Below are 12,974 nucleotides of genomic sequence, written 5' to 3'. Positions count from 1 at the left end.
TAAAGTTTCGTGTTACTGAAGTCAACGTAGGCCAAACTCCTTCCCCCGACATCCCAGAGGTCTGAAATTGTAACCTTTTGTCCAAATGACACTTCTTGTGTTGTTTGTAAAGTTTCGTGTTACTGAAGTCAACGTAGGCCAAACTCCTTCCCCCGACAACCCAGAGGTCTGAAATCGTAATATGTTGTCCGGATAGCACATTTGAGGTTGTTTGTAAAGTTTCGTTACACAGAAATCAACGTAGGCCAAACTCCTTCCCCCGACATCCCAGAGGTCTGAAATTGAAATATGTTGTCCAAGTGGCACTTCTGGTGTTGTTTTTAAAGTTTCGTGTTACTGAAGTCAACGTAGGCCAAACTCCTTCCCCCGACAACCCAGAGGTCTGAAATCGAAATATGTTGTCCAAGTTGCACTTTTGGTGTTGCTTGTAAAGTTTCGTGTTACTGAAGTCAACGTAGGCCAAACTCCTTCCCCTGACAACCTAGAGGTCTGAAATTGAAATATGTTGTCCGGATAGAACATTTGAGGTTGCGTGTAAAGTTTCGTAAAACAGAAGTTAACGTAGGCCAAACTCCTTCTCCCGACAACCCAGAGGTCTGAAATCGACATATGTTGTCCATATAGCACTTCTGGTGTTGTTTTTAAAGTTTCGTGTTACTGAAGTCAACGTAGGCCAAACTCCTTCCCCCGACAACCTAGAGGTCTGAAATCGAAATATGTTGTCCAAATGGCACTTCTGGTGTTGTTTTTAAAGTTTCATGTTACTGAAGTCAACGTAGGCCAAACTACTTCCCCCGACAACCTAGAGGTCTGAAATCGAAATATGTTGTCCAAATGGCACTTCTGGTGTCGTTTTTAAAGTTTCGTGTTATTGAAGTCAACGTAGGCCAAACTCCTTCCCCCGACAACCCAGAGGTCTGAAATTGGAATATGTTGTCCAGATAGCACATTTGAGGTTGCCTGTAAAGTTTCGTAACACAGAAGTCAACGTAGGCCAAACTCCTTCCCCCGACATCCCAGAGGTCTGAAATTGTAAGGTCTTGTCCAAATTACACTTCTGGTGTTGTTTGTAAAGTTTCGTGTTACTGAAGTCAACGTAGGCCAAACTCCTTCCCCCGACATCCCAGAGGTCTGAAATCGAAATATGTTGTCCGGATAGCACATTTGAGGTTGCGTATAAAGTTTCGTACCACAGAAGTCAACGTAGGCCAAACTCCTTCCCCCGACAACCCAGAGGTCTGAAAGTGAAATATGTTGTCCAAAAGGCACTTCTGGTGTTGTTTGTAAAGTTTCGTGTTACTGAAGTCAACGTAGGCCGAACTCCTTCCCCCGACAACCCAGATGTCTGAAATCGTAATATGTTGTCCGGATAGCACATTTGAGGGTTAGGGTTAGGGTTAGGTTAGGGTTAGGTTAGCGTTTGGGTCAGGGTTGGGTGAGCGTTAGGGTTAACAGTAGGGTTAGGGTTAATGTCCCAATGGCACCTCCAGGGTTGCCTGTACTGTTCCATGTCACAGAAATCCATATATTCCAAACTCCTTCCCCTGACAACCCAGAGGTCTAAAATAGTAATATGTTGTCCAAATAGCACTTCTGGTGTTGCTTGTAAAGTGTCATGTTACTGAAGTCAACGTAGGCCGAACTCCTTCCCCCGACAACCCAGAGGTCTGAAATCGTAATATGTTGTCCGGATAGCACATTTGAGGTTGCCTGTAAAGTTTCATGCCACAGAAATTAACGTAGGCCAAACTCCTTCCCCTGACAATGCAGAGGTCTGAAACTGTAATATATTGTCCAAATCACACCTTTGGTGTTGCCTGTAAAGTTTCGTTAAACAGAAGTCAATGTAGGCCAAACTCCTTCCCCCGACAACCCAGAGGTCTGAAATCGTAATATGTTGTCCGTATAGCAGATTCGAAGTTGCCTGTAAAGTTTCTTGCCACAGAAGTTAACGTAGGCCAAACTCCTTCCCCTGACAACCCAGAGGTCTGAAATCGTAATATGTTGTCCAAATTGCACCTCTGGTGTTGCCTTTAAAGTTTCGTGTTACTGAAGTTAATGTAGGCCAAACTGCTTCCCCTGACAATCCAGAAGTCTGAAATTGTAATATGTTGTCCGGATAGCACATTTGAGGTTGCCTGTAGAGTTTCGTGCCATAGAAGTCAACGTAGACCAAACTTCTTCCCCTGGCATCACAGAAGTCTGAAATCGTCATATGTTGTCCGGATAGCACATTTGGGGTTGCCTGTTAAGTTCCGTGCCACAGAAGTCAACGTAGACCAAACTCCTTCCCCTGACACCCAGAGGTCTGAAATTAAAATATGTTGTCCAAATTGGCATTTCTGGTATTCCCTTTAAAGTTTCGTGCTACTGAAGTCAACGTAGATCAAACTCCTTCCCCTGACATCCCAGAGGTCTGAAATCAAAATATGTTGTCCGGAAATCACATTTGGGGTTGCCTGTGAATTTTCGTGCCACAGAAGTCAACGTAGGCCAAACTCCTTCCCCTGCCTGTAAAGTTTCGAGCCACAGATTTCAACATAGGCCAAACTCCTTCCCCTGACAACCCAGAGGTCTGAAATCGTAATATGTTGTCTGGATAGCAAATTTGCGGTTGTCTGTAAAGTTTCGTGTTACTGAAGTCAACGTAGGCCAAACTCTTTCCCCAGACATCCCAGAAGTCTGAAATCGAAATTTGTTTTCAGGATAGCACATTTGGGCATGTCTGTAAAGTTTCGTAAGACAGAAGTCAACGTAAGCCAAACTCCTTCCCCTGACAATCCAGAGGTCTGAAATCAAAATATCTTGTCCAAATGACACCTTTGGAGTTGCCTGGTAAGTTTAGTGCCACAGAAGTCAACGTAAGCCAAACTCCTTCTCCTGACAACTCAGAGGTCTGAAATTGAAATATGTTGTCCAAATGGCACTTCTGGTGTTGCCTGTCAAGCTTCGTAAGGCAGAAGTCAACGTAGGCCAAACTCCTTCCCCTGAAAACCTAGAGGTCTGAAATTGTAATATGTTGTCCAATTGGCATCTCTGGTGTTGTCTGTAAAGTTTCGTGTTACTGAAGTCAACGTAGGCCAAACTCCTTCCCCTGATATTGTGGAAGTCTGAAATCAAAATATGTTGTCCGGATAGCATATTTGAGTATGCCTGTAAAGGTTCGTGACACAGAAGTCAACGTAGGCCAAACTCCTTCCCCTGACAACCCAGAGGTCTGAAATCGTAATATGTTGTCCGGATAGCACATTTGAGGTTGCCTGTAGAGTTTCGTGCCATAGAAGTCAACGTAGACCAAACTTCTTCCCCTGGCATCACAGAAGTCTGAAATCGTCATATGTTCGTGCCACAGAAGTCAATGTAGGCCAAACTCCTTCTCCTGACAACCCAGAGGTCTGAAATTTAAATATTTTGTCCAAATGGCACTTTTAAAGTTTCGTGTTACTGAAGTTAATGTAGGCCAAACTGCTTCCCCCGACAATCCAGAAGTCTGAAATTGTAATATGTTGTCCGGATAGCACATTTGAGGTTGCCTGTAGAGTTTCGTGCCATAGAAGTCAACGTAGACCAAACTTCTTCCCCTGGCATCACAGAAGTCTGAAATCGTCATATGTTCGTGCCACAGAAGTCAATGTAGGCCAAACTCCTTCTCCTGACAACCCAGAGGTCTGAAATTTAAATATTTTGTCCAAATGGCATCTCTGGTGTTGTCTGTAAAGTTTCGTGTTACTGAAGTCAACGTAGGCCAAACTCCTTCCCCTGATATCTCAGAAGTCTGAAATCAAAATATGTTGTCCGGATAGCATATTTGAGTTTGCCTGGGAAGTTTCGTGACACAGAAGTCAACGTAGGCCAAACTCCTTCCCCTGACAACCCAGAGTTCTGAAATCGTAATATGTTGTACGGATAGCAAATTTTGTGTTGCCTGTAAAGTTTTGTGTTACTGAAATCAACGTAGGCCAAACTCCTTCTCCTGACAACCCAGAGGTCTGAAATTGAAATATGTCGTCCAAGTGGTACCTCTGCTGTTGCCTGTAAAGTTTTGTGTTACTGAAGTCAACATAGGCCAAATTCCTTCCCCTCTCATCCCAGAAGTCTAAAATCATAATATGTTGTCCGCATAGCACATTTGGGGATGTTTGTAAAGTTTCGTAAGACAGAAGTCAACGTAGGCCAAACTCCTTCCTCTGACCACTGAGAAGGCTGAAATCTCAGTATGTTGTCAAATTAGCACCTGTGGGGTTGCCTGAAGAGTTTGGTGTCACAGAAGTCAACCTAGGCCAAACTCTTTCCCCCGACAATCTATAGGTCTGAAATCGCAGTATGTTGTCCAACTGGCATCTCTGAGGTTGCTTGCAGAGTTTCGTGCCACAGAAGTTAACGTAGGCCAAACTCCTTCCTCCGACCACCGAGAGGTCTGAAATCTCAGCATGTTGTCCAATTAGCATCTTTGTGGTTTCCTGCAGAGTTTGTGTCATAGAAGTCAACATAGGACAAACTCCTTCCCCCGACAATCTATAGGTCTGAAATCGTAGGATGTTGTCCAACTAGCACCTCTGAGGTTGCTTGCAGAGTTTCGTATACTAAATTCAATGTAGACCAAACTCCATCACTCGAGCACCCTGAGGTCTGAAATCACAATATGTTGTCCAACTGCCAGCTTTGTGATCGCCTGTGAAGTTTTGTGTCACAGATGTCACTGTTGTCCAAGTTCCTTTACCCAACCACCTAGAGGTCTGAAATCACAATATGTTGTCCAACTTTCTGTTCTCTGATCGCCTGCGAAGTTTCATGTCACATAAGTCAACGTAGGCCAAATTCCTTCCCCCGACCACCCAGAGGTATGAAATCGCACTATGTTGTCCAACTGGCACCTGCGGGGTTGCCTGAAGAGTTTTCTGCCACAGAAGTCAACATAGGCCAAACTCCTTCCCCCGACCACCCGGAGGTCCGATGTCACAGGCAGTGGTCCAGGAGGCACCTGTGGGGTCGTCTGCCTAGTTTTGCGTCACTGAGTCCTTCATAGGCCAAACTCACCCAGAGGTCCGGCATTGCAGGAGGTGCTTCTTCTTGCATGTACGAGGTTGGTTATGGAATGTTCTGTCACAGAAGCCACCATAGGCCAAACCCCTATCCTCGACCACCTACATGTCCAACATCATAGGATGTGGTCCATGTCACCTCTACAGGGTTGCCTGTAGATTTTTGTGTCACAGAGGTCCCCCTAGGCCAAATTCTGACCACAGACCACCCAGAGATTCGACACATCTCACACCTCCGTGGTTGATTGTATAATGTTGTGCAACATAAGCCCCCTTAGACCAAACTCCCACGGCCAAGGAGTTGGTACAAGTTGCAAGTACCAGATCAGTTGTGGAGTGTCATGTCACATAAAGCACTATAGTCCAAACTCTGACCCCCGACTACCCAGAGGCCCGGCATAGCAGGATTTGGTCTAATTCACACATGAGGTCGGATCTGGACTGTCGTGTCACAGAAACCACCATAGGCCAAACTCCGACCCCAAAGACCCAGAGGTCTCTTGTCACAGAGGGTGGTTTACCTCATACCTCCGGGGGTGGACTGTGGAGTGTCATGTTACAGAAGCCACTTCTCGCATCCTTAGTGTCGGCTGTGGAATGTTGTGTCACAGAAGCCACTGTAGGCCAAACTCCACCGATCACCCAGAGACTCGGTGTCGTATGAGGCAGTCCAAAATGCCCCCTATCGTTTTGGCTGCAGAGCACCATGTCACAGAAGCAACCCTAGGCCTAACTCTGTACCCAGACCATCCCCTTGACCACCCCGAGATCTGGCATTGCAGGAGATGATTCTACATGCCTCTATGGGGTCGCCTGTGGACTGTTGTTTAAACAGAACCCACCCTAGGAGTATTGCTTCAGGAGGAGTCTACCTACTCATCCCAGCAGCAGTCCAGAAAGGGAGCTCTCACTCAGGGCACTGATTCGGGATTTAGCAGCAAACACTCCCATATGTCAGTCAGGACACAGAGACATAAGACAATTTAAGTAACTTTATGGAGTTGGTGATTATTAGGATCAGTAACCATAATTGGCATTTCCAAAATGTCATAAACCTTTTTCCTAAGTTTTCTAAAGTATGAACTTGGCCAAGAGTGGTCATCAAGAGGCCCTCCTCTATGATTCTGAACACTTTCTTCTATTGTACCACTTTCAGAACAGTCACATTAACCATCATTTGAGATCTTCAAAAGTGCAGTCTGTCTACAGGGTTGTTTACATAACCAGACCCAAAACTGATCATAAGTATTGTACCTATCCTGCATGTTACAAAACTTACTACAGTATTACAATTAAGGTGAAGTTCCACATGTGACCTCTAAATGCTGCTACAGGACTGTGACAGAGCGGTGCTGTGAAGATGAGCTCCTAAGACAAAGCAATAAAATAATTTACACACTGAATAGAACATTAATAACCAACTCAAAACAAAACAACAACAGAAAGCTTCATTAAGACAGTTATAAATGATGAGTCTGGATGACTTAACCATCATGCCCTCCTTAAATGTTGCACCCTCTGGACACCTTCATGGCAAAAATGTACACGCCCCAAAAAACTGCTCTTAAATCATTATACATCAATATATATATATTTTTTGCTGTTTTTCATAAATCACTAAATCAATTTCATTGAATTATTGCATTTTTTTTGCAAACAGTAGACAGATGGGGCATTGGTGGTAATTAGAGTCTTGTCAAAGATTAACAAATATGTCAAAGATTAACAACAAAATTGTTTTGATTGCATTATTATATTTTATGTAGTGCCAGATTTCAAATTTTGCACCCTCTGGACACCTTCGTGGCAAAAATGTACACACACAAAATCAGCAATAAAATCCTCATATGTAAATATTTTATATGCTTTTTTTATAAATCACTTAATCAACTTCAGCACCGATGAAAATGATCTAATATTTAAAAAATTCCAGGATGTTAACCCTTTAAATGACAGTTTAATTACATGAATTATTAATTATTCCATTAAAATCCCACAAATATTGAATTATTTCCCATATAATAAATAGTATATTGATCGGGCATTTGTGGAAATTAGAGTCTGGACATATAGAGTGGATATGTCAAAAATTAGCAACAAAATTGATTTGATTGTATTATTGTATTTGATTCCATTGAAACCACATCTCACTGCAATTACAGTATAAAACCATGCATTTTGAAATGCAGTGTTAGTATTTTATTTTGAAGAAAAGTAGTCCCCTGTTAGTCTCATGGCTACATAATATAACTGGCAAAATTACAAGAATTTCATTCATCAGCCTAAAATGGATTAAATGGTTGAATCCAATGGAATACAGTAAATATGTCAAATATCACTACTTTTCTTCAAGCCTCGTTGTGGGGAAACATAAATAATATTGATTAGTTCTTAAATTGGCTATTTTAATTGTTTAATTACAATTTTTGTGCATTTTATAGGTTTTCACACAGACTGTGCTGATTGGTGTCTAGCTCGTTGCAGTGCTGCTGTTTTGTTTCTCTTTATTTTTGCTTTATTATTTGTCTCATTAGTTCTTTGTTTTGGCTCTTTATTTTACGAATTTTGTGTTTTTCTATCATTTTGCTTTGCACTATCAATTATAACTTTATATATTTTGCTTCTTTCATTTGTTTGTTTTGGAATTAGGGTTGATATCTCATTAGTCACGTTTTCTTTCATGATTTGGTGTCTTGTCATTAATTAAGTATTTTTTATTTGTTTTGTATATTCGATTTCATTATAATTAAAGAGTGTCTGAGTGTAGGTCGATTTTGTGTGATTATTTTTACTTTAAGGGTTATTGCAGCCAGTCAGCTGCATTGTCTGGGTTTTGTTTTTTTTAGTTTAGCTTTTGGTAATTAATGTTTGTTTCCCTTTAGATAAGGCTGCAGATTCAGGGGTTCATGGACAGAGGGAATTGTGGGTAAACTGAGATGCTGGTGCTGCTGTTCTCCCACTGCACATGGTCACTCAGGTTTGTGGACGGTGGAGTGGGTGGATGCTGGTGTTTCAGGGTGCCTCCATGTCTATGTTACCTTCTGGCTCTCTGCCTTTAGTTAGGCTGTTTTATTCAGTTCTGCCGGAGTCATTAGCCACACTCTGATAATGTTTTATATTCTCTGTTTTACATAAATCCAGTAAAAACTAATTCCATCTCTCTGCTCCTCTGAGTTACTGACTGCCCACCTGTCTGACCCGATACCGATGTTGGACCCTCAGGCTCTCGCGTCTCCTGTCCGGCCAGACTGATGGAAGTTTCTGAAGTCAGCTCTTCTCCACCACCCACCACAGATCAGCTGCTCATCATCCATCTTATTCTCCACTACAGATTACATCCAAGCCATTAGTAGTGCTATTATACACCTGAATATATAAAACCTATGTGGATGTATAAAAGACTTTTTAAAATTAATTTAAAAGCCGTTTGATCAGTGGTAGGATGGTCCCCCCTTAAATGTGAGTCTTGGTCCTCCCAGTGTTTCTTCCTCCTCCTGCAGCTCTGAGGGAGTTTTTCACTGGGGGTTCTGTATTCTGTATTTTCTATGTTTAATGTTTTGCCTGATTCTTTGTCCTGTAATCATGTTTCTGTAAAGCTGCTTTGTGCCAACACCAACGCCTTAGACCGCTGGACCACTCGGCGCTATACAAGTAAATTTGATTTGATTTGATTTGTTTTGCATGTTTTGGTTACTTTAGTCATTTGGGTTAAATTTTAGTTATTTGGGATTTTTATAGTTTATAGTTATCGTAAATAATTGTGTCATTTTAATTTGCAATAATTCTGGTAAAAGAAGTGATGGTTGGTCTCTCCTCTCCACCACCTGCTGTGTTTAATTATTTGTTTCTCTCTTGGCTGGACAGGAGCTGTGGGCCAAAGCGATGAACCTTTCACCATTCTGTAGTGTAGAGCACTTTGGTGTTTGGGATGTGCAGTGCAGTCATGTTAGTAAATAATGTAGGTGATCTTTTATTCTTCCCCTGCTTTCTTCTGCTGCGATAAACGCTCAGTCAAGTCCAGCCAGTTTTAAAATATTAAACTGTGTTTGTTGATGCATGTCCCTTATTTTCTTGGCCTTAAGTGCCAATTATATTTCCTAGGGGTGAAATTCCCATAGGTGATGTAAACGTGCACTATTATTTTTCACTATAACCATTTATTACTATTAACCTCTCTTGCCACATGTTACTATTCAGCTCCTTAGTGCTGTAAGCACTCATACAGCCCTAAACCATGATGCTACCACCACCATGCTTGACTGTAAAATAGGGACACTTCAAATATTTTGCCAAATCGACCATTGCTTACATGAGAATTAATTTCTAGCTCTTTTTTTTCTTGGTACTGTTATACTTAAGTTGATGTTAAACACAGTATAAATATCTTTATTTACATTACATAACATTGAACAAATGGTTCAAAGTTCAATGACCATCAATATCAGCCCCTATTTCCAGTTACATGGACAACCAGGGTGTCATAAGATGTGATTAAACCAGTGGAATCCAACAGTGCATCGCTCCACCAGTCCTTACTTTCTGACGGTCTTACATGAAAAAAAGTGGTTTCATCACAACCAGATTCTTCGTTCTCCATTCATTCAACTGTATTTATCCTGTATCCTGTAACGTGATGTCCACTTCGCGAGATCTCCACTTGCCTGTGTCCGATTAATGTGGAAATAATGCGGCTGAGGAACCCCCTCCACCACCCGGCATCGCCTCCATTCTCTCCATTGGTGCACATACGAAAACTCACACCTACCTACCCAAAGGTGTTGAGGGGACACAATTTCTAAAATGAATCAAAGCCCACCCTATAGTGACTTTTAACAACATTTGTGGAATAATAGTTATTCATAACAAAATATAACTCTTTCCTCCGACTACCCAGAGGTTCGAAATCTCAGGATGTTGGTCAATTGGTACCTACGGGGTCGCTTGCGAAATTTCGTGTCACAGATACCTTTGTACGCCAAACTCCGTCCCCTGACCACCCAGAGGTCTGAAATCGCATTATGTTGTCCATCTGACAACTCTGTTGTCGCCTGCGGAGTTTCGTGCCACAGAAGTCAACGTTGGCCAAACTTCTTCCCCAGAGGTCTGAAATTCCAGTATGTTGTCCATATGGCAAATGCGGGGTTACCTGCGGAGTTTCGTACCTCAGATACCATTATAGGAAAACCCAGTCCCCCGACCACCCAGAGGTTCGAAATCGCAGTATCTTTTCCATCTGACAGTATGTTGTTCATCACCCAGAGATCTGAAATCATAGTATGTTGTCTATCTTGCACCTATGTAATCGCCTGGGAGTATCTTTCCACACAAGTCACTATAGGCCAAACTCTTTCCCCCGACCATCCAGAGGTCTGAAATCGCAGAATGTTGTCTAGCTCCCACTTGTGGGAGCAGGGCCAATTTTTGCTCCCTCTGATGCCGGCAGCTTGATGGCTAAGCTGCATGAGCTGGGGTTCGAACCTGCGACCTCCTGCTCATAGTGGCAGCGCCTTAGACCGCTGGACCACTCGGCGCCCCTGAAATTGCAGAATTTTGACCAGCTGCCAATTGTGGGGTCGCTTGCAACGTTTCGTGTCACAGAAGCCATCTGAGGCCAAACTTCGTCCCCCTACGACCCAGACGTCCTTTGACGCAGGCCCTGGTTCAACTGATGCTTGCGCAGTCAACTGCAAAGTTTCATGTCACAGAACCCACCATAGGCCAAACTACTTTCCCTTTCAACCCAGAGGTCCGACATTGCAGGCAGTGGTCAAATTGCCACCTGCAGGGTTGCTTGTGGACTTTCCTGTCAGAGGTGCAATAACGCAGGAGGTGGTCCAAGTCGCACCTATAAGGTCGCCCGTAGATTTTCGTGTCACAGAAGCCACCATAGACCAAACTCTGTCCCCCGACCACCCAGAGGTCCCATGTCGCAGGCAGTGGTCCAACTGGTACCTTGGGAGTTGCCTGCCGAGTTTCATGTTACAAAAGCCACCATAGGCCAAACTCCGCCCCCCGACGGCAGAGTTCCCACGTTGCAGGCAGTGGTCCAGTTGCCACCTTCGACGTTGCCTGTTGCTTCACCTCTTGATGAGAATTTCAGTGACGGTCACGAGTGTCAGTGAGTGACGCAACTTCCGGCTTGCGTGCCTGCTTGCTGTTTGTTTAGCACATCTCTGTTGCTGGTCTCTGTTTTAGTCGTTTCTCTACGTTTTATACTATTTATTAACTTTTAACCGTCTTTACAACCTTCCCAAACCAATAAAATCCCTCAGCTAACTATTAATTTTGTGCTATTACTCCATTTCTGATGCTGTTTTTGTGTTTTTGTGCTTACTTCGAGGTAATGGTGACCGTGTAGGACCTCGCTCTTCTGACACTCAGCGAGGAGCTCGCCCGTCTGGATCGACATATTCAGTGCCTGTTCGAGAGGCAGTCAGAGCTCCATTGGCAGAAGACGAGGCTGAAGGAGTCCCACGTCTCCACCCCGGAGCTGCCAGCACGGCGGACCCCAGCGGTCACCATCTCCACCCCCACTCCAGGAGGGGCCTGGAAGCGCCAGCGCAGCTGAGAACAGCAAGTTTTCCCCTTAAATTTTCAGGCGGATTTTGCATCCGCAAACCGGTTTGAGGTCCTCAGCTCGTCGCCATCGCCTCCTTCACCTCCCTCAGCCCCTAGGAAAACAGAAAAGGGCAGTATCCTCATTGTCGGGGATTATATTGTTAGGCATTTAAAGGTGTATAAAGCTAAGGGTAATGCAGCAGTGTCATGTTTTCCAGGAGCTGGGGTTATTTGTTATTTGTTTGTTGTTTGTTATTTGTTTGTACTGAGCGGGTCAACCCGAGTAGGATGGGTTCGTCTGACTGAGTCTTGGTTCCTTCCAAGGTTTCTCTTCCTGTTTTTCTCTGTAAAGCTGCCTTATGACAACTTTTGTTGTAAAAAGCGCTATATAAATAAAATTGAATTGAATTGAACTGTAGATTTTCATGTCACAGAAGTCACCGCAGACCAAACTCCGACATCCGACCACTCAGAGGTGCGATGCCACAGGAGGTGGTCCAAGTTGTACCTTTAAGGTCGCCCGTAGATTTTTTTTTGTGTCATAGAAGCCACTGTTGTTCAACCTCTGACCTCCAACCACTTATGGGTCCAACCTCACAGAAAATGGTGCCCCTCGCACCTACAGGGTCGCCTGTAGATTTTCATGTCATAGAAGTCACTGAAGGCCAAACTCTGACCCCGGACCACCAAGAGGTGTGACGTCGCAGTAAGCGGTCCAAGTCACACCTATGATGTTGCCTGTAGATTTTTGTTTTACAGAAGCCACCTTAGTCCAAAGTCTGACCCTCAACCACTTAGAGGTCTGACATCACAGAATGTGGTGCAATTTACAGCTACAGGGTCTTCTGGAGATTTTCGTATCACTGAGGTCACAGTATTAGGGTTGGGTTAGGTTAGGGTAAGGTTAGGGTTTAGCATCAATGTCTGGTTAATACAGTTTAATATGGCTGAATTATTCTGGTAAATAAGGTGTGAATATGTCTAATCTTAAAATTGGATTTAAGTTACCTTAAATTTGGGTTTGGGTTTATTCCCAAGTATAATTATGGATTTGTCTAACAGTAATTAGAATTAGAGCAACCATAATTTTGGATTTATCTAACCCTAAGTAACCCTAATTTTAAATTTTTAAAGTATGGACAACACATTCAAACCAACAAAGAAGTGCATATAAACAAAATGTATTGTCTTACTTGGGAGGGTGGAAATATATTAGGTTCTCTTTGTTCTATTATACACTTAAACTATATAAAAATATTCAAAATTACACAGAACAGAACTTACATTATTATGAAACATCACAGATATAGTCATGTAAAAAAAATGACATTCAATGAAAACCTATTTTTTTAATAGATTTAAACTTCTGGACAT

The sequence above is a fragment of the Astyanax mexicanus genome, unplaced genomic scaffold (assembly GCF_023375975.1).
Source record: "Astyanax mexicanus isolate ESR-SI-001 unplaced genomic scaffold, AstMex3_surface scaffold_55, whole genome shotgun sequence".
Lineage (NCBI taxonomy): Eukaryota > Metazoa > Chordata > Actinopteri > Characiformes > Acestrorhamphidae > Astyanax > Astyanax mexicanus.
Note: the sequence above shows the minus strand (reverse complement) of the source record.